We start from the raw sequence: 23,743 nt of genomic DNA on the forward strand, positions 1-23,743 counted from the left end.
CCAAAGACACACGAAACTAGGTGCAGAGTTTTGCACGTAGGCCTCGTCTTGTGTGCCTGCCTTGTGAAAACAAATACCTTTGGCATAATTGTTAAAGATGGAGTTTTGTTATTATTAGTTGGTTGTGTTATATGCCTATGTAGCGTTTCGCTTTTCTTAGAATATAAGTTCCCTGCTCATTCCAAGACACAGTAAGGCTCTTAAAAATACAAGAAACATACCTAATAAACAGAAATGTGACCTACATTTGTGTATGTCACACCTAGATGTTTGTTCCCTTTGGCTGTCCGCATATAAGGCTGAAAACACCCCACAACAACACCAACTCCTATAGCTATAGTGAGTTGATGGATATTGAATGCGTTCATTAAGTTACTTACTTACTTTGCATTCCTCAGCCTGAGAAGCTAATAACCCAGCTTGTCTAGTCATGGTCCATGCACAGCACACACACACACACACACACACGCCTCTGCTGAGTCAAAACAGTAAGTGGTAGCACAAACCACTTAACCCAAACCATTCCCCCAAAACAACCCATCTTTTTGACAACCCCTAATGGTGAATTGCATCAAAAGGAATGGGGTTACATTCTCACAGATTTCCTCGAATTGCCTTAAAGAAAATCAAAGGCAAACGGTGCACTTGTGTGCAACTTGCCAGCTGTCATTGCAGAATCCCACAGCACACAGTAGATAGCACTCACAGCTCACTGGTGTGTGTTGTACACTAGTTGTACACAATGATAAACACAGCATAGACTGCTCACACAGCCCATACCAAACACTACTAGTAGGACACAATATTAAACATGTGCGTTATAAATAAAATGTGTTATTGTTATAAATGTATTATTAACACAGCATAGACATAACACACAGCTCATACACTAGTAGTACACACTATTAAGAGGAACATCATTACTGAGGACAGTACTGGACAATTTGTTTTAACTCAACTTTGTCTCACTAGCAATAAATGTGTCACTGCCTCCTATAATATTTTATGTTAACTGAGCAGGCTCATAATCCTCAAAGCTCACAGGATAGCTGACAAGAAAAGTGAAGTGAATTTGGGGGAGGGAGGTCTGTGGTGGTGGTGGATGATGGGGGACTGTGGTGGTGTATATCAGCTGTAGAGTTCCAGCATGAAGGGTTTTCCCTTGCGGTTTATAGGGCATCTCGGTTATTGAGATGCATTAGGAAGCAGACAGCCTGCATGTTGGTATGTTTTCATAGAACCCACAGTTCCCCAGAACTGGCTCTGAAAGTGAAATCCAGCCCCCAGAAACCAGGCATCGTCAGGGGGTTTTCTGTTCTCCTGCTGATAATGGCCTGCTCTCTGATATGACAATATGGCAGTCAAAGTCTCATTTTACAGTGTCTACATCATGACAAGGTGAACTGCTCTCCCTGTGTTTTTTGTATATCCTTTTGTTTTGACCCATTATCACTCACAGCACTGACCATTCAGCACTTCTTGATGCTTTACCACTGTGTGGTTAATGTGAAATAGATGTCCACACAAAACTTTGAGCAGAAGTTATGGATTTTGTTATTGTTGTTGTTTTTTCATCTTCACTCACACTGGATATAACTGTTGCACTAAATATCTGATTCAAGGTGAATGTCTTTTAATAATAACAACAAAAATAATAATGTGTACATCCATAATTGTTGGTTGCACACTCCTATTCCTTAGATACTGTATTTATTTTACATATTTAGTTACTAAGTATTTGTCTTTGCCCACAATGTAATGTTATAGTTACTAAGTAACTATAACATTACATTGTGGGCAAAGGTTTCTCATCTGAGCCTAGAGGTGTGGCAGAGGTCACATTGATGTGTGTCAGCAAGTTCGATGGCAGAGGAGAGGTGATGGTGGAGAAATGATGATACCATATAGCAATGTCACCGTATCTCTTAGTTCGGTTTGTGATATAGAAACACACGGCACATGCAGGTATTTCGCCTACAACTGAGACAGCGACACGACTCGGGGTAAGGGGAGATGGTCTAGTGCAGGTCAGCCCATAGGAATCCACTGTGATCCAGGGTGTAGTTATCCTTAGCCTACATTTAAAATCATCCTATATGAACTGGAGACGATATTGATTTGAGTATAAATATGTTTCCAAATGTATGGTTTGATACACAGATGGAGTGATTTTATAGTACATTGTGGGTTGTGTATTGACAGATATGTCACGTTAAACAACAAATAAAACCTATGGGTAACATTGTTAGAACACCAAAAAAAAATCACTACAGCGCCCTCAGCCATCAACCATCGAACCACGATATTTTACAATGCAGGGATTGCATTTACAGCTGCAGTACACTGTTCTCCCCTTACCCCGAGTTGTGGCGCTGTCTCAATTGTAGCCGAAATACCCGGAAGACCGTGAGTCTCTATTATTGCTTGTATTCATTGTGTGGATGTGTATTACCCGAGGAAGCCGGGGCTGTTGCCCAACCATAGCCATCATCAGACGGTTACCGAAATGCAGGAGTCTGGCTTGACTGAACCTGAGGGTTTTGAAGGGGTGGGCAGCAGTGTCTTTAGCTTGGTGGCTGTTGTCCTCGACACACAGTCAGTGGCACAGCATGCCTAGTGTGGCCACATATAGGGCTGTCACGATTATGACATTTTACGTGACGATTAATTGTCACACAAATAATTGCGATTAACGATTTCATTGTGTTTTTGTTGTTGAACACTGGAGCATATTTAAGAATAAAAATTACATTTCTGTTTGGCTTTTAGGCTTTGAAGTTACACAGGGCAGATATGACAAATAAGCTAAATATACACAAAATGACTGGCGTATAATAACTTTATACTTTATACATTTATAGTGGGAATAGCCAATCTAGAGCTTGTAGATCTGCTATTTCCACTACTTTTTGAAAATGTTTGAAACTATATGGACATTTTTCAACATGGAAACAACATATGGCGATTATGCAAAAATAATTTTGATTATCTCAAATAATTACGTTTAGACAATTATGTAATACAGGCAGGCCTAACCACGTACAGTATAACAGAATGTCAACTCAGGGGGATAGGAAAAATTTGAGATGTTTTACAGGCCATGTAGCAAAGGTGCAGCACATTTAAGTTATATCAAACAAGCCTCCATGGTCAGATCATCACTCTAGCATCTTATTCTTTGGGACAAATGTTTGGTTTCTGAATTACGGATTTGGCAACAACAAGCCGGTAGGTTCAGCATTTCCCTTGAGCCTTTATAATTGATTGTACCATTTTGCCAGCAGGGTCAGTTATCTCTGCAGTCTACTGACCCATGCTGATTGGTGGGACTGAAGTAGCTGTCAATTGATAATAGGGAGGTGAATCTTGATGTCGGACCCTGGATGAGGATGTGAAAAACTTCCTCAACTGGCCAACCTCGCTTTATTTTTCCCCCTTTTTTTTATCTGCAGAGCAAGCTACAATTTGATGAGGTCAATAGTCAACTTAAACCCTCATAACTAGTCCTAACTGTACAGCTGTGTAGTGTAGTCCACTTTTAATTGTACAGCTGCACTAATCACCCTGTCTGGGTTATCCTCCTATAATTAAGTAAACCTGTCTGTCTGTCTGTTTTTCTCCTCAGTGGGTTCAGCAATTGATCTGAACTTGCACATGGGCAATGATCATTACCATGTGCAGACACTCAGGAACTATGTTTTTCACTTTTCCCAAATTCAAGCTGTTTATTAGCGTTTTTAAAAAAAAACTCTGTCTACAGCCACAGCTTTTGCTGTTACTGCGCATGCATACGTGGCCACGTGTCTGGGTCTGTTGTCACGGTCCCCCAGAGTATGCGATGTACTCTGTTAGCTCTTGGTGCTAACAGCGTTAGCGTGTTGTTTACTCAGTGATATAACGGAGCAGAGCATTGGGTCCCAACCCACGTGTGTGTGTGTTCGCTGGGGGTCCGCGACACGGCGCCGGGTGTGTAGGCCTATGTATCGGAACTATTGCAGCTACGAGGCAGACATCGAACACATGCCTTGCCCATACATAAATAAAAGTCTGTAAATACTTTGACTGCGCACATGCCCGGGTATGGACTAGTTTCTCAATAATGACCCGCTCCCCATTGATTATCCCACTTATTACACAGCTACTTAATACATAATTTAATACATTGACCCCAAAGTAACAAAACAAAGGATTTTTCTGCTTATGGTAATGAAAGTATTCCATTAATTTATGCCAGGTGCGTCCAGTGCAACGCGGTCGTCTCGGAAAACAACGGTAAAGGTCCTTACACACCGGATTTTTTCATGCGAATAATACGTTTTTTTAAAAAACCTTATAAAGTCAATGCAAGCTTCCACACCAGTTTCGCGGAGCGAAAAAAGCGTCTTTTAATTATTCGGAACGAGTCCGAATTTTGCGTATATTCGCATATTCGCCGGTGTGTAACCGCCTTAAGTGTTGATAACATAGAATCAATATTCGGTTACTACATTGTCTATTTCTCGCTTCAAATGTTTTCTAAAACATTCTTGAGAGCAATGTTAAGCTGTAAATGACATAGTGTGTTTGTTTACATGGCTGCCATGTTGGATACGGCATAAAATCAAGCAACGTAGATTAATATGAGCCAGGTGCGCTGAGCCTTTGATTAGACAGTGGTCTGTTATTGAGTTCAGCGGTCATTATTAAAAAATAACAGACCGATGAATTCAGTCATTGACCAATCAGAATCAAGCATTCCACCAAGCTGTGTAATAATTTGCAATAATTACTCTGAGTTACTTGAAAATCAAAGAGTAGAGCTGGTATCTTTGATGCATTAGGACCCAACAATAATGTGTGTGTTTGTGAGAATTTCATTGCATCCATTCTGGCATAAATTACCTCTTTGTCCCTTTGAGAGCAGACTGTTGATGTTCTGATGTTTCTGTGAAACACCCTTTGCCCCAATTCACCACACACACACACACACACACACACACACACACACACACACACACACACACACACACACACACACACACACACACACACACACACACACACACACACACACACACACACAGAGAGAGCTGAAGCCTGTTTCTGGCATCTTTTTGAGGACAGCTTTCCTCCTCCCACCCTTTGAGGCATTTGTCCTGCTACGTGTGCTCTATGATCAGGCCTCTAAAATGCGAACTATTCTTGGTCACAATCTAGACATGAATCTGAGCTGTGTGACCTGGAAATTTAATTTGTTAGTAGTACCGGTGCAACCGCAAATATTTGTCTTTGTATAACCTCTATAAAGAGCCCTTTATCTGCTCTGTGTAACCAATCAAACGTGAGCTTTACTTTATGGTTTACGATGTCCTTTCTTATGTTGTTGTTGACATAGCACTATTACTGCATCAAACAATTACAGGAAGCTTCATTAACTTGAAAGACTATCAGTGTTGGATTATCATGCCTCTGATAGTATCTTTGCTCTTCCTCTGATTGTCATGTGAAGCAGCCCTTCTGTTGGGGGGGAACACCAAATGCTAACAAGCAAATGGTGCTCACGGACAGGAATAACAATGATAACGTTGACAGTGTTGCAGGATCATTAAGCTTCAGATTTGCTTGGGCGTCAGGATAGAAGGAAACAGAATGGTAACGGCATAAACAAAATCCAGTCCATTCCCTAAACAATGGTCAAAGCTCCTCAGCCGATGAGATGGCAACTGAAGCAGGGAGACAATATTAGGCCTAAACACCACTGGTATTGCAGGCAATAATGAAAAAATACATGAATCTGTCAGTACACCACATATTGTGATGGATCCTCCTGAACATTTTGCTAACACTCTTGATGTTGTGTGCACCAGCATATGAGCAAAGTTCCAGAACTTACAGTGTTGTGTGTCTCTATTCTCACATGGGTCCATGTGGGCTAGTAGCCATCTGATCAGGGAGACAACAGAGAGATCAATTGACCTAGGGCAGTGGTTCTCAACCTGTGGGGTTGGGACCACCAGGGGGGTACCCACAGTATTTATTTATTTTGGGATGTAGGGGGAAGGGCGGGTCCCCAGATGACAGTGAAGTGACAATTTAAGGACTTTTAAGACCTTTTTAAAGATGTTTATCTTGGGGGGTCGCGGCCTGAAAAGGTTGAGAACCACTGGTCTAGAGAGACAACACAGAGAGATCAACTGACCTACAAAGATGACAGAAAGATCAACTGACCTAGGGAGACGGCAGAGAGCTCAACCTGACCACTGGCTGAATGCTTTCTTTTGTCTCGTGTTCTGCTAACAGTGCACATTGCATTTTTATATTTTTGTTTGTGCGTGTGTGTGCAGTCTGTGCACACGCTCACATGCCTCCATTTGGGTGTGACACTTATTGTGATCATGCTCGGTGTGTGTGCACGACGTGACACGTGTGCATGTGCAGAATGTGTGTTTATGCAATAGCGGCTGTGTGGGCCATGGTGGCCATCACATGGTTGTCTCTGTGGGACGAGGTGAGCTCATTTGATCCTTCTCAGGAGGGCATGTGACTGTGACTGTGAGGAACAGCCACGCAGCGCCAGGCCCTGCGGCTCTGTCAGATGACGCAGAGGTCACGTCACATTTCAAAGCGGATAACGGTAGTTTGGTTGTTGTTTGAGATATTGAAAGCATGACTGTCACAGTCGCACACACATCACTGGTAACACCGTACAATACTCCATGTTCATTTCACACCACACCTATGTATAAAAAGAGACAAAGGTAAGAAAAGTTTTGGTCCGATGACCTTCGTCAGGTCTTTGACCTGATGAAGATCTGAGGACCAAAACGTTTCGGTCCGATGACCTTTCATCAGGCAAATTGCAAGTATAGACAGTGTGCGGGAAGTCTTGTTATGATTCCACAAAATGAACTCCTATCAAAATTCGAATTGGTATCCCGCCCTACAACTAGTAGCTACTGTCAACCCTTCAGCTCCAGTCCTAGTAGGCATTAGGATCTACATCCCCAGAGGGTGTCCTCGCCATGCACACCGCTGAGGGCAAAGTTTGTCTTGAAGGATTAGCTACTGATTGGTGGAGTTCAAAGGTGAAAGCTGTTTAGTGGCCCTGTGTTCTGAGCTAACCCCCCAAACACATGGATGTGCGAACTCTGCACTTATTTTGTGTAGGACCTCTCCCCAAAAATACACATACAGCAGACGATGACAATGAAAGATATGTGGGTGATGTCTATGCTAAAATAAGCTCCCATATGCAAATTCTTTCTGGATTGTCATGTTATGAATGTTTCTATTATTTTATAGGGCAATGATGGATATACATGTGTGGCATTCTATTCATATGTTGTAGCTGTTGATTATTTAATAGTTTAGTACTGAATCCAAACACTGCTGTGAAATCACTCCACTGTTACATTGATGCCCTTGGGCAATATCCAGAACAACAGACTTGCAGCATTTTGGGGGACATTATCATACAACCACAGTTTTCTTTACTTAGATGGTGTGAACATAGCTTGATGGGACTTTCCGAACCAGATGTTGTCAAAAATGTAACCTGTGGGTTTCCATTTCATTGACATTGCATTTTCCATATTTCTCTCTCCTTCCTCTTTCATTTCTCCTTCCTGGCTGTTTTTTGTACTGACTTCTGTAGCTTGTCATCTAAGACACCCTGGGAAATGAAGGTGCAGAGTTATTGATGAATTGCTAGTAGATTGATAGTTGCTATATGACAATAAAATGTCACACAACATGATGATATGAAAGACTTTGCACATCAGAGCAGAGATGTGTATGGTGATTAATCAGTGAAATCGCTTATTTTGTTGTCATAAAGCATTGCCACAGAGACACAGATTAAGCAACAGTCTTTGTAACCACCAGGCTAGCCTGCCTTTTTACAGTCCAGCAGATCAGACCAGCTGGTCTCTGCTTGGAGGATTTTTGTGTTTTTTATCTGGCCCTTCAGAGGGCCTCAGCACAAGATCTCAAACCTTCAGGGGTATGCTGGTTGACAGGAAGAAGGAAAATACTGAACTCTGAAGGTCCACTTATGATGCCTGTGAAGGGAGGCTGAGGACATATCGCCTGCTGGTCATAGTCCTCTGAGCTGTGAGAACCCGTCCCCGTCCCCGCGTCACCAGACAGAGCGTCCCAGTCTCCTGACTTAAACAATTTACTGTACATACACTCACATCCAACCCCACAGTGCTCTCACAGACCTAACCGTGCCTGCTCGAGCCTTAATTGCATAAACATATCTCGATTTGCAAACCGACTGAAAGGAAATAAGCAGCTAACTAGCAATTGTGACTGAGTCGGGTTGAAGGGAAACAAAGCCATGGCCTTTGTTTTTTTTATTAAGTCGAGGATTCATTAAATCTGCTTAGTAAGCGGAACAGAGAACAAATGCGCACTTTCTCTTAAATACACCCCCCCCACCCTCCCTTTATGCTGCAGGAGAAAACAAATAAGTGGCCTGAACAGAATGCAACAGAGGATTGCTTGTGTAGCATTAGCCTCTTAGGCTAATGCAGAAAAACAACCCTGATAGGGCCATGGCCCGACTGCCTCCAACAACAACAGTGTTGCATGTTGGTGTGACTGCTGTTGTGTGAGGCCGCCTCGGGCCGAAAATGGATTGCGTCAGGCATTAATTATTAAATGTCCATTACAAACAAAAAGTCATGAAATATTCATATCTGTTCTACTACAATGGCTATCCTTACCCAGTGTACCAGTTTGTTTTTGAATTTGATAGTGCACGTAAAAGTCCCAGACACACACTATCATGGCTGTTGTGTCACGCGATCAGCGGACCCTTCAGAGCCTAACCAAAGGTGTTACCCTGGCTATACAATTGCAGTCCAGGGAACACTGCCTACTGGTTGTCTAACTTTCTCCCAGGCGTTTAATTGACTAGTGTTTCCACATCTAAATTAGTTTGTGATTAGGTAGCTGATTAGAGATTGGGCTTTATAACCACTGGTAAACAAAAGGTAAAGAGAATATGGTACAATAACTTAATCATAATGGTTTTGTGAAAAAGAGAGATGACACTTTGAGACTATGGAGTTTGTTTTGCCACAGGTTGATAGCAAACAGTTACTTGCTTACGTAGAAAACCAAAACTTTGTGATTAGAGAAACATTTGATGGTTTGATGTTGCTTGTGTCGACACACTACCTGGTCAGCCATTGAAAGACAGGATAATAAGAGTGCAGTATGAGCAAAATAACTGTATTGTGTCGTAGTTTTTCTTTTGCTTTGCTCTGTAAACAAATGAATTGCGTGAAGTGTTAAGACTTTTTAAACGTGTTCTCCTAAATCAACAAAATGAAATTATAATTCACTACCGTCATGTGTCCACTGTTTAGCCCTGTTTAGCAAATCACTCAACAGGAGCATACATGGTTTCATTTGGCCTCCAATTTTCAACTGTTTATTTACCCAGAGGAGAGAGGCCTGAAATCTATCATTGCATCACAAACAAAGGTCAAAACCACAATTAGACAGTGAGAGTGGAGCCGTCAGCGTTGGCGGCAAAGGGCGGTTTTAGTGACACGGGGTAAACAATCCTGAGAGATTCTTATGGCCAATGAGAACCATAACTTTGACATGGCTTTAGACCTGCATAGCTAACACACATTTATGTATTTATTTGTCTGTCTGTTCGTTCAGTCGTTCATTCATTCATTCCAGTTTGTGTCACACTTTCACTGGGCAGTGGGCACACATTTCAGGAGCACTTAATAATTACACTTCACGCTCATCCTTTCCACCTGTTTCACAACTATGTCACTGGGTACCCCAAAATTGCTGTTTGTGTTTTATTTAATTGGGGGTGTTGGGTGTAATTCAGACCTGGGACACAGGTGCCTGCAACCTGGTACACGAAGGAAAGTCCCTCTTTAGTCTTGGTGTTCAGGCTTGAAGCTGCCAACCACCGAGTTACATTACACATGTTAGCCATTCAGTAGTAGAACAATAATGCTGAATGCCTCCTTTCCCAAAAGGACGAAAGAAGTTCAGTGTCTTGCTCCTCAGCACATCAACAGATCTGGGGATGTTGGGATACATCAAGTGACTCTACCACTACCACATTCAAAGGAAGGAACATCAACATATCTCTGAAAGGGATACCGTGCATGCAGCCATCTTGCCGGTGACTCGATCGTTGTCTGTATTTCCTTCATCATTCACTGTGATCTCCTTGTCTCTCTGTGGTTGTCAGAGCGGATCAATGTGGGAGACCACAATGTGTACTTTTGGTCTGCTAGTCACTCCCATGCTGTCACTTTGACCGAGTGGTTAGCACTTCTCCATCGACTCGTGCGGCTATTTCTGTCACCAATCATGGTCATGCAACAACTAACTACCTTGTCACACACCACCTCCCCCCACCTCCCCTCCCAATCTCAACAAACCTCTGTCACAACACTCTCTGGTGACAAACAATGCTAATTCAATAGTAGTTAGTTGTGATACTACTGAACCAGAGCAACTGGGACAAATCAGGTCCAGAAAGCCCAGGTTTCTACCACAGGTTGCATTAGTCTGCACTGGCATTATGAATTTGAAAGAGATCACATTATTTATTTAACAGCATACTCATTATGTTGCTGACTTACCTAAGAATTTTGTGCTTCTGCCTTTTGCACCTTCTGTACAAAGTGGCACAGTGACTAGAGACCATCCTTGTCACAGTTTCAATCCCCACAACAGCTGGTGTTGGGAAGTGTCTGAAGCCATACCTTTTCCTGGGTACTGTGAATATTGGTGGTCTTTTACATTAAGCTAATTCTGTTGTGTCACTTCTTTCAAGTGTCTCTGAATTCTGTAAGCTTAATGACTAAAATGCATAAACATTATGCTTGGTCTTGACTTCATCACAGATCTTGAGTCTGTCAAGTGCCAAAATTGTCACATGATGCAATGATTTAATGCACTAAGTCGAATAGCTGCAAGCCCAGCTCTTTTATGAGGCACAGATGACAGAACAATTCTAAGTATTTGGCAAGGCTTTTTTTTTTTGCAGTTCTTTATTTTGAGACAGCAATATATATTACTAAACTTATTAGGACAAAATAAGTTGTATCATGAGCAAACCCTTGAAATATTTGTAATTTATGATGTAGTTTTAGGGTTGCAGCTATTGATTTTCCCAGTAATTTTCTGTCGATTACTTTCCAATTAATCTAATAATCGAGAAGCACGACAAATCGGCTATCAGGCAAATTATTATACATCTGTATCAAAAGACATGCATGCTAGGTACATACTCCTGCCTTGAACAAGGTAGTGGCATTACAACTGGCACTGGTCTCCAGGCCACACTCTTAATTTGTCTTTTCCCTCCTTGAGGATAACTAAGATCATGCTTTGATTTATGATGGAGGCGTTATAGCATCTGTTTAGGCTGTCTTTGATTGATTGAATATTTTATTAGGCAAAAAATGTAAAACAGCACAGTTACATTTAAAATACTTTGTCTAACAGGTCCGTTCATAAAAGTCCTTGCGGACTTGTTTCCAATGAGGGCCTTGGTATTTAATTCATAGGCATATATAGTGGCACCACAGTTCAAATATCATTACAAAATAAACAGCCAAAAACAATATGTAACACTATGTACAACAAAAAAAATAAAAAAGAGGGGAAAAAAATATGTACAAGAACAGGGGGGGGGGGGGGGTCAAGCCAGAAGAAGGCTTGACATAGTATTGTTCAAGCACTTTTCATGTCATGGCAGTTTATATAGTTTGGTGTTAGACCATTTGCTCATATATCGTATTGGGGTACAGTACATGGTGGATACAGTTACATTTATCATACGAGGTAAAAAGTCATGAGAACCATTACTCATTATTACAAAACCGACAACGTTTCGATCCGCTGTGGATCTTCTTCAGGTCATATGGGTTTAGCCTCTTTATTTAGCTCAGCACCCACAGTCGATGTGCGTATAGCTAAGTTTCCTTTGAACCATTCAAACCCAAGCATGTAACATATGACTTTTATAATACATAGAATACTACTGGTATTCTAAAATAAATAAATGGATGGGTTGCTTTGAAAGTCATCAATCCCCAATGCTTAATTTACATTGTCTCTCAGGGCTCAGCTCGACGGTGCATATCTGGAAACATGGACGACAGACATTTAAAAATAGGCATCTGTGTCATAAGGCTGCATTCTATTTCCAGGGCCTAGTTTGTAGGCTGCTCTGGATGTGCAACACATGGGAGCTACTGGTAGAACTGCACATGGCCAAAGATGGTCTCTATTAGTCTGACTGGAAGACTCTGATCAGAGCAAGTGGTAGGGTTCCATGTTCCCATCCCACAAGTTAATATGGAGTTGGGGGTGAGGGTTTTCTTTTTCCCCTTTTTTTAATTTGGGGGGGAATTATTATATAATTTCTCTTGAGAGTTAACCATTTGGGTCCATATTTACACTCAGAGTTGGATGAACACACTGTGTGTGTGTGTGTGTGTGTGTGTGGCTGGTTTGTGAAGGGAGGTATGAAAAAGAGATGAGAGAGACAGGGCAGGGTGCTTCTTCTCAAAGTGGAAGTCATTATCCAGCCTTCAATAAGAAAAGCTATCTCTCCCTGACTATCTCATCTCTCTCATCTCTGTCTGTGTCTCTGTCCGTCTGTGTCTCTCTCGCTCGCTCTCTCGCTCTCTCTCTCTCTCTCTCTCTCTCTCTCTCTCTCTCTCTCTCTCTCTCTCTCTCTCTCTCTCTCTCTTTCATGCTGTCTGCTTCCAGCTCTTCTTGGCAGGTGCAGATGCCTGGAATGTGAGGTTGTTCTGCTGTTAGTCTGAGTGTGATGGCCTGGGTTTGTGTGCCGCTGGTTCTAACCAGGCTAAGTCTTCCTGGGCTGGGCTGGGAGACTGGACCGGTTGAGTGTTGTTTCTGCAGCATGTGGAGGGAACAGGCGCCGCTCCCTGGCGCCCCAGCGAGTCATGGCCGCCCCTTCCTGTATGAGGCTCTGATGGCTACCAGATGGTGGGTGAAGAGAGAGAGAAAGAGAGAGGGGAAAGGGGGGATTGAGAAAGATGGAGAAAGAGAGGGGGTGACAAGATGGAGAGGGAGGGAGAGAATGAAGGGGTAACTAGAGGACAGAGAAGGGAGGAGGGATCCCTCTGTCTGTCTGAGTGTCTGTCTGTCTGCCTCTTTCTCTCTTAAGTTCTAATTTTTTTCTCAGCCTACATGTTCTCTCACTCTTTCATTTTCTCCTTCCCGTTTGCCTCTTAAGCTTCTCCCTGCACTGTTAGTTCTTACTCAAATGATGGTGTAACCCACTAGTTAGCAGAGAGATAGAGATGGATTACTGAGGTACAAGCTCTCACCAACAGGAGGCCCTCTAAACACACTGCCTGGAAAACCCATTGTCAAGTCACATAAGAGTACATGGTCTCACTTGACTTCACACACCTGCCGTAAATAGCTCTGGATAAGAGCTTCAACTGTAAATCACTCTGGATTAGCGCATCAGCTAAAAGGAACAACTTTGGTTAAGAATGTACAACTGTACAACCATAAAAAGCGCCATATTTCTTACACTCTAGCACAACATGATTTATCATGTTGTTTAGACCGAGCATCAGCAGTCAACAGTGTGCTACATTTTAGCAGCCACACCTTACAGATTTACTGCCATTTTAGGCTGTTTTAAATTCTGTAGTTTCTGAAGAATGACGTCTATTGATGGGTTTAGAATTCTCATTAGATGGCTTGGTTTTATTCTCGCAGTCTACACAGTGCTAAAAGCTTAGAGGGGATGGAGAAATTGTGATCGGAAGGTTTGAATTGGCCTGCATGGAAAATCTTTGTGGGGAAAATTAAATGATGAAACACCCTCCTGTCGCTCAACACAGTGACAGATTGTGTGTGGATTAACATTATGGAATGCATATGCTTACATTTGATCACCAGTTTACTTTTTAGCTCACAAGCTGTTGCGATGCAACGTGCTGTTAGCTTGTAGATCTGCTGTTTTTGACCATTTAGAAATTTATGGAAATTAAAAGAAAATGCATGACATGCCCAAAATAGGAATACCTGGTAGCCCCTTTCGGAGCCGCAGTTTCCCGTTTTGTATTTGGGACAAGGTAAACTGGGTCCCTTGAACCTCAATGCATTCTCCTGTTCATGCTTGGTACCACTCTCTGGCCTCGAACAAATATAACGTCTCTAAAGTGTTGCAGAGAGATTTCAAGGACAATACGGCAGGACATGGAGCACAAGGGGGCGAGCAACACTAAATTGTACGGATTAAACATGTTTAATCATGGCAATGCCGATCAGCGCAGATCATCACACATTTCCGCAGGACGCTACTGCAGTTGTAAGTCATGTTTCCCTCGTCCCAAATACAAAAAGGTAAACTGTGGTCCCGAAAGGGGCTAGGATGCCAGGTTGAAGTGTTTAATTAGTAAATTCTATGGTATTGATAGGCTTCTTCTCTCATGGAGAATGATCCCTTACACAACGGTGTAGGAAAAGCGCTGGGCAATGATGAGCGATCGATGGCGAATGCAGCCTTGGAGTCTAGCCATTTACGTCTGTGCACATTGAACTCCTGTGGTTCACCTGTCACTTCACACACATCCCTGCGGCTGGCACTCCTGCTATGTGGTGCTGTGTGACATGACCCCAGCTGGTGCGTGTGCAAGGCACTTAATATAGACCACTGGTGTCATGGCTGTCCTGTCCCTGCCTCTTCAGCTCTACTAGTGTGGGTGTGTTAGTGTGTGCATGTGGGAGGGTTTTGTGTGTACGTAATACGTAAGCATGCTTGTGTGTGGGTGTGTGTTTCTGTGTTTGCATGTTGAGCATGCCAGCGTAGCATGCTGTGTGTGTGTGTGTGTGTGTGTGTGTGTGTGTGTGTGCGCGTGCCGTGCACGCTCACTCGTCTTGAAGAGTTGGCCACGGAGGGAGGGTGGGAGGTGGCTGGGTGTTCAGCCTGTAGTCTAGCTGCGAAATACTGCCACCGGCTTGCGTAATTTCTCAAGTGCCTGCAAGTCAGTCACTGGGGACCTTATTAACATGGACACTGCCTGGAATCCGTCTGCATTGTTCCAAACTTTCTTCGACCTATGTATGTTAAGGGAGAAGTTCCTTTATATGGACAGCCTAGCGGTTCTAGAGAACACTGAGCCCACCACCTGCTGAGTAACGGTAAATCAACATACATGTCCAATGCTTAGATTGACCGAGAGGCTGGTAGCAGTGACAGGGAAAGACAGATTGCCCTATCTCTTTGCTAGTCACCAGGGTTCACTATGTGGCCACTGTCCCCGATTACAGTTGGATATCTGAAGCCTGGCCTCAAGCCAGAATGCCCCCCCCCCCCACACACACACACACACACACACACACATACACATACAGTACATACACTTGAGATGAGACTGCAAAGACCACTGCTTGTCGTAGAAGGTTTCTCTTCAGTCTTATTGGAAGCCGAGTGTGAGAGAGACCCCCTCGCCTCTCCAAGCTTCTCTCATGGCATTGCGTGAAATTTTCCCTGGAACTCCTCTTCTTGTTTATTGCCAGCGTGCCTCGGAAACTCATGGAATAGCTTGATGATTTGACAAAGTTTAGAGGATTAGCTCTTCATCCCACTTCCAGGATGTCGTTCGGATAGGAGACTAGTAGCTGTTTGAACGTGAGGCAGTACTTGAGGTTAGTGATTTAATAACTCACTAGATTATTTTATTATTTCTGTTTAGGAACAAATGTGGTTTAGATGTTGTCAGAAAGTGAAGTCACACACAGCTATTGCCAGTATTGGCAAACTTGAAAGGCCATTGTGAATGGTGAATACCTTTTTTGAAATTGTGAACACAGCAAAACACTCTGTGTCAGTTCAGCTCAGAGTGTAATAGAAAAATAAAAAAAGTTATTATTATTTTTATTTTGTATGAAGTCCTGTCAACGGTACCCTGCTCTGATACCCTCCTGCAGTTTTGCTTTCAGCAGTGGGAGGATACAAGGGGAATATCCAACTTGCAGCTTTTAATAATTCACAGGAGGACCTACATTGAATCAAACACACTGATTAGCTGTTAGAAGAAAAAGTTGTCCAATCCCTTTATAGTTTTCTTTGCTGAGATGCTAACAGGAAGACAGTGCAAAGGAGGCACAGGAGAAAAGCTTTGGCGGGATTTCACCCTATAGACTTAGACTAGCAGGGGTATGTTTGGCACTATAAATACGTTTCTTTAACAAAACAATGTTTTGCAAGTCAAAGGAATATTGGTCTGGGCGGGGGTCCTCATTGTTTATTCACTGTCAGCCATTGTCATTGGTGTCACTGTCAAAATACACTTTTCATAAATTTGTCAGCCGCAAATTATGGCTCACAAATCATTGGTCTTATAATTAGTTTTCTAATTCAATTCTATGTATATTCCGCCATGCCTGTGGGTGTCTGTCTGTTAGTTGTCGTGTTTGGTTCTGTGAGTGCTTTCTCTTCACCGTGATGGATATTTGGCGGGGCTATAGTGTGTCGTGCTTAATGCTGAACAACAGAACTCAAAAGGGCCAGTGTTACAGCCCTTATCCACCGCAGCCAAACAGCAGTGATCATGTGAACTGAGCCTGCCATGCAGATGGAATGTGTTGAATTCTAACCATGCAGCTTCGACAAGTGCATGTGACTTTGCGTGCCACAAAGAGATAGAGAGGGAGGGAAAGAAACAGTGGTGAGAGTAGCACGGGGGAAAGGCATAGATAGGAAGAAAACAGGTGAGGGGAAACAACAGCAATCAGATGGAGGAAAGGAAAGGAAAAGGAGAGGAAAAGTGTGAGGAAGGTTCTGTGTAGTGGAAAGGTTAAAGGTGAGAATTACTCATTATTACTGGCTGTATGTAGTATTTATGAACTAGGAATAAACTGTTTGACTCATACATTACTCTGGATAAGAGCATTAGCGGAAACCCTAAAACGTCAGTTTTAGGAGAACTTGATATCATGGCCAGCACCACCATTGACCCTGAGTGTCCTGAAGTACTTGACTGTAGTTCCTGGAGTCAGATGAGGCGTCCCTTATCTTCAGGGCACCATCAGTTCTCGTGGCAGACGGCGGGTTGCCAGTTCCACTCGCTACAAACTCCCTCAGACTAAGCAGATTGAATAGGATACTTTTATAAGCAAAGGGCAATTAAGTACTCCAAGTCTGGGAATCATTGTGAGCTGTAGTTCCCACAGGTTACACAAGTGAGCTGTAGTAATTCAGGCCTATGATTTGCTAGTTGAGGTGTTCAGTTGTGTGGGTCACTGTACAATATTGACAATAACAGTATTCTGTTTAATTGACTTCCAATTGACTACGGTTTTCAAAGTTTTCTGGAGGGGCCCGTTTTGCATGACATGCTACAAGCGCCGTTGGACTGATCGGCGGGAAACTTTGCACTCACACTCTCAGTAGGCCAAGGACGAATCTCCACCTAATTGTTTTTCAAATCGGCCTGTTATAGCGCCACCATGAGACAGATATTTGTGAAACACATTTTTTGTTACTACTCGTACAGTTTTTGTCCAAACCTAAGGTATACATTATCTCTGTTGTCATGTGATCAAGACGTATCTGTCACATTTCTCATATTCCATTTCGATTGGCTATGATTGGCTTCAAAAGTTTGCGGGGGTGCCCCGTTTTGCTAAAAATGCCACACATCATTAATTCAGCGCCCGATTGCTGGGAAAATTTGCACGCACATTCCCACTAAGCCAAATGATTGTTTAAAAAACATTTTTTTATTGTAGCTTGCACAATCAACATATTTTTTCCCCTGGATTTCTTGGATCATGACGCAACTTATAGGCCCTGTTTGTGCCAGATAAAATGTTTTGCCATAGTGTGTTTTCTTCAAAACACACTTTTTGCTACTACTCCTACAGATTTTGTCCAAAACTCACATAAATCGATACACATTATCTCTGGGTTCATGTGATCAAGATGTATGACTCCGATCCCAATCCAATTGACTAAGACTGCCTTCCAAAGTTTCCAAGGGCCCTTGGTAGGCAACCCGGCCTGGCGGAGACCTGTGCTCCGAGGAGCACACTTTTCTAGTTTATTTAAATGAGTTTGGAATAGTAGAGTCATCCATCTTCATCCGCTTATCCGGAATGGGGTTTTCGGTAACAGTTCCAAGACAGTTCAAGAGTCATAACTAGAAAAGTGCTCTCCTCTGAGTGCCGAGCCCTGCCAGGTTTCTGTTGCATACCCAGGGCCCGCAAGATTTGGAAGGCAGTCATAGCCAATTGGAATGGAATCTGCACAATTTGACTGATACATCTTGATCACATGAGTGAGTGAATTTTGGATAGAATTTGTAGAAGTAGTAGCAAAACATTTGTTTTGAAGAAAACGTGAAATGGCAGAAAAACTAGTCTGGCACAAATGGCCACAGTACAGTAGCTATATACGTAGAGTTGCGTCATGAATCATGATCCAAGGACTCCAGAAGTTATGGACCAAAACGTGAATTGGGCCTGTTTATAGAGCCACCACAAGGCCGATTTGAAAAAATGTGGGGCGGAGGTTCTTCCTTTGCCTACTGGGAGTGTGTGCAAAGTATCATGCTGATCGGTCCAACAGTGCCGGAGATTAGCTGTTCAGAGACGGACGGACGGACTCACAGGAGCAAAAACATAATTCCTAGCCTTCAGCCATTCCGGCCTGGCGGAGATACAAATTTAAATGCAGGGTCACTTTTGCATTCATTATCAGCATCAAATCGATATTCTAAAACTAATTTGAACCAATAACTGCATACGTACTGTGTGTGTTTGTCTATACAACACTCCCACATAAACGCATATTAACAGCACTCACGCAATCCACTTCCTTCTTGCAGCCCAGAGCTTAATGCTGTTTCCTACTCAATAGGTTAATAGCTATTGATTGATGACCTGGTTGCCACTCACCATTGCAAGCCCCAAAGTGAGTGCAGACTCACCAGAGCATACTAGAGAGAAACTGGGAATGATGGCAAAGACAGAGTCAGAATACTTCACCCCAAAATGACTTTTTACATGGCTTTGTTAGGAGGCTAGCAATCTAGAAGAGGGTCTGTCTGTCTGTCTGTCTGTCTGTCTGTCCGTCCGTCTGTTTGTCCGGAGCTAATCTTGCAAACAACTGGACCGAGCGCCAAATGTGCACACTGCCAGTAGGCCACAGAAGTACCTCTATACTACTTTTCTTTTCACATAAGTTACATTTTATGTTAATGGGGCTCTGATCAGTCTGAAACCATTTCCAAATATGGAGTCATATGTCAACTATGTGAATCCGAGATCCACATAGTTCTTTTTTACATCCACATACATGTTTTATTTTTATTTTGTAGCATTCCTAAAGTTTACGGTGAATGAAGAATTAAAAAATGTAGAAAATATTTGATAAATTGAAGAACATAGGTGTCCAAGATTAACAACAGCAAATATTTGGAAGTACTGTGCATGCATATGACTCTATACATACACTTGGATTATACTTTTATAAATAGATGTTTTTTTTGCACCCCAGACAGTTTTTAAGTTGCTTGATTCAATATTTATATAGAAGAGTAGACCTTAAAATAACCCCAGAAGTGTTTTAAAGTGTAATACTAATACCCCTTTAACTACATCTGAAAGTGTATGTGCACAGGAGATCTAGCACATGCCAGCACAGTGAAAGTAAACAAGTGATGGATTGTGGTAAACTAAAACACTAAAGACATAACCTGTATGCTGATGACAACAGGAGATCTAGCCTGCCACCAAGTTCAGTCACATGTGTGCTGTATAAGCCACCAAGGCTGATATTATGTTACAAATCTTACTCTTGCTAAACCTTCAATGCTAATATTTGATTGGGGGGGGGAAACAAAACCCCAGAGAGAGAGAGAGACGGAGAAAAAAAAACATCTTAGGAGAAACTTGTGAGAAAATTGCTGACATTGTTCTTATGGGCTGGTTGCGCAACAGTTGACTTGGGAAATTGTTTGCATTGTTAACCCTGCTGCCTTGTGCTTCTGGTGGCCTAGAATGTATGTGCAGTGTGCACATTGTCTCAGTAAAGGTCATCACCATACATGGTTCACATAAGCACACACATGCTTACAACACACAAGCTTGTGTGTTGACGTGTGTGTTTTTCCTTTCAACTGAAAGCGAAGCAGAGTATCATTTGAAGGTGACAGTCGAGAGTGGAGGTGTGTGTGCAAGTTTCGTGGGACTGGCTGAAATGGAGGTGTGTCTCTTTCTGCCGAACAACAGGCCTTGACATGTTCAACACCTCAGCTTGTAGGATAAGACACCACATACACACAAACGTATATGTAATGAATTGTAAAAAATGAAAGTGGACAGTTAATACTTTGTTTCTGTACTGGTTTGAATACAGGTGACATTAAAGCTTAAAGACAATGTATGGGTAAAGGCAGGAAGACTTGCCGGATTTGATATTAGGCCAGGAGAAGTGTGAGTGGTTCTAACAGGGAGGAGTGTTTAAGACTCTTATTTGATCCAGGAATAGTAGTTTAAAATGTAAACAGCCATGGGGTGGCTCACCTGGTAAGAGCGCACACCACATAAATAAGGCTTCCCGCAGCTGGCCCGGGTTCAGGTTTGCTGCATGTCATTCCCCTCTCTTTCTCCTTTCCTGCCTCTCTGTTCGCTTGTTTCTGTCCAAATAAAACAGAAATGCCAAAAAATAATCTTAAAATGTAAACAACCATGAAGTCATCTGCAGGGACTGCAGAGTACTATGAGAGTTAAACATAACAATTTTAGGATCCTCCCTTTACGCATGTTGTTCTTCTCCCAATCACTGATTTTCTTTACATTTTTTTTAGATTCATTTTCAATTCCAGCTGATAAACTACAGAGTATCTTGTTGGTTAGATACACTGTCCAATAACTGAAAGGTTGCAAGTTCAATCTCATGAACAGCCAGATGTCCATCACTGCTAAGTGTGTTTGACCAGAACACTTACCTTGTTAACATAATTGATCTGGATTAGAGCATCAGCTAAATGCCTAAATAAATTCTTCTTGTAAAGGAAGTGATCGCCAATTATATGAGCGTAGGTTCCTACAGGAGGTCCCGGAGAAATAGTTTGGATTTAAAATATATGTATTCTCAAAGCCAGGAATATGCTTGAACATTAGACATAAGATTGTTTTTGAAGATTGGCCTAAAAAAGGAGATAGAGAGACAGGAAACCTAGGACACACAGAGAGGAGGAGAGACATGCGAGACAAGACGGGGGTCAGGTTCGACCCCTGTCTGGGTCCTCGCACTCACTAGGAGCATAATAGGGTGCCAATGGCTGAGCCACCAGGCACCCCCAATATTGCATTTGTTTACTGATCAAAATCATTGTGACAGGCTCTCACAACATAGCCACATGTAGCAGACTAAAATCTAATGGGGACTTTTGATTTGGAGCTGGTTAGCGCTGCTGCAAGGTTGCAAGGCCCCGAAGCACTGACCATCAACCTTGGAAGGTGCTTGAAATCTGTTTTACATTAGAAAACCAGTGCAGACTCCCCTACAGTACACGACTAACAAAATAGACAGATGTCTTTCCTTATCATGAGATGTGACGTTTCAAGCCATTTCCTGGTGGAGTGTCTCCTCCTCTCCTGGCCACAGAGAGGCTAATTGGATCAGGACCAAGTCAACCTCTCCATGGCCAGAAAATGTGATTTGGTCTCGTTTTCATTGGTCTCTGATTGGATTAGCCTGCTGCTATTGCTGCTGCTGCGCACAGAATGGATGAGGATTAGGTTTTGTGGGTGTGTGCATGCGTGCACACACACAGTCACACACACACATGGAAGGGTATAAAAACAACACCAATTTTGGTGTATTTACAACAAGTTCATATAGATTTTATGATAATGTGAATTTCAAACCATCGGTAAGGTATGAGGGTGTGGCACACACACATGAATATACATATGAACACACCGCGTACTTACTACTTACTTACACAATGAAAGCTGTCAAAAAGTTATTGAACATCATTACAGATGTAAAGATGTGGATTACTTATATGTTGTTTTAGTTTGTGTGTGTGATCAAAACAAGTGTCACTTGACACACACACACGCACACGCACACACACACACACACACACACACACACACACACACACACACACACACACACACACACACACACACACACACACACACACACACACACACACACACACACACACACACACACACACACACACACACAGATGCTTCCTGGAGTACTGTCGGCCAATGTCTCAGTGATGTCCTGTAGGAGGCAGTGTGACTGGTCTGAGAGGCTGCTGTTCAGCCCACACAAGTATGAAACACTGTCTCTTTTGCTGTCTGTCCCTCCATGTCACCCCCCCCCCCTCTCTCTCTCTCCCTTACACACTCTAGTTGAGCATGTGAAGCACAGTAGTAAAGATGTTATGATATGCTGATATCTTAGCATATCATGTAATGAAGTCCAGTGGGTGTGTTGTTGTCTATACTGACCTGGCCCTCTCAAATATGAGCATGTGCAGGACAAATATCCATAAGCATGCAGGGAATGTAAGGTGTGTGTGTGTGTGTGTGTGGGAGGGGTAAGTGGTGCTTGGCAGGTTGGCACAGCCTGGTGAGGGGGTGGTATATTTGGTTCCATCCACTATCCTCTCTCTCTCTCTCTCTCTCCCCTATGAGAGGTGCTCCTCCTTGGCCGCGGTCCACCATAGTGTAGGGGGTGGGTGGCGGGTGGCTGGTTGTTGCCAGGGGGAGGTGGTGTGTGTGTGTGCGGCGTGTTATTTTCAGTCCATTGTGTCTACTTCCTGCGGGTCAGGGGTTATTGGAGCAGGGTGTTGCAGACTCGACGGCAAGGGGAGGGGAGGAAAGGCAGGAAAAGTGGCCAGACTCACTCGGACAACAATCACTGGTCAGCCAGCTTGCCTTACCTTTCCCTCCCTCCGCTCTCTTTCTCTCTCGCTCTTGTCTTAGCATTCTGCCTGTGTAAAGTTTGGACTCTTCAGCACAAGGTAAAGATCTAGAGATTGCATTTTGATATCAAGTGCATGCTCTCAAGTTAAACCGATTTGAGCTTGTTTTCTTTTCTCCCTCTTTTGTTTTTGCTATGTATATATACATATATTTATACATATATATATACATATATGTTTTTTTTCCACACATCCATTTAATGAGGAATCCTCTTGTCGCGGACGTTCTTCAGCTTCTCACCAGATAGTGAGGGATACGCGCACGAAAAGAGCGAGCGGTGGTCGTGGTCGAAAACCTTGTGAAGGTGGTGTTATTCTTCGGCACCGTTCTCTGCGGTGGAGGTGTTTATTTGGCACCACACGCAGCCCACTGAAAATGGCTTTTCACCATGGAGGACAGGCACTGGTTGGACGTTTATGGACTGCTCTTATGTAAAACCACCGCCACCTTTATGGATGCAGGCGTTTTTTTTGGACAGAGTTTGTGTCGGTGACTGCACTTAAATTGTCTGTAATGATATTATCACGTATTCAGATTGGAGCATTTGAAATATAAAAGATTAATTTGAGCTTTAACGACTTTGTCGACTTTGACTTTCTGGGATAGTTTAGAAATCCTGAGTAGGTCTTATAAAAGAAGCATCCACGCTTTCCGTCAGAATAACTTTTAAGCCAGTGCTCAACCTGGAGGCATTTCAACATTTAGTTCTAGCTTCTTCAGCAAGGACACACTGCACTTTATTTCCATAATTTTTTGTTTG

General features: G+C 42.8%; 1 protein-coding gene across 5 annotated transcripts in view; it reads left to right on the forward strand.

The window, feature by feature from the left end:
* The window catches only part of gab1 (GRB2-associated binding protein 1), a 64,442-nt gene that overhangs the window by 787 nt on the left and 39,912 nt on the right, over positions 1 to 23,743 (forward strand). The gene's annotated exons all lie outside the window — the stretch shown is intronic.

Source organism: Gymnoscopelus braueri (genome assembly GCF_963280865.1).
Source record: "Gymnoscopelus braueri genome assembly, chromosome: 2".
Lineage (NCBI taxonomy): Eukaryota > Metazoa > Chordata > Actinopteri > Myctophiformes > Myctophidae > Gymnoscopelus > Gymnoscopelus braueri.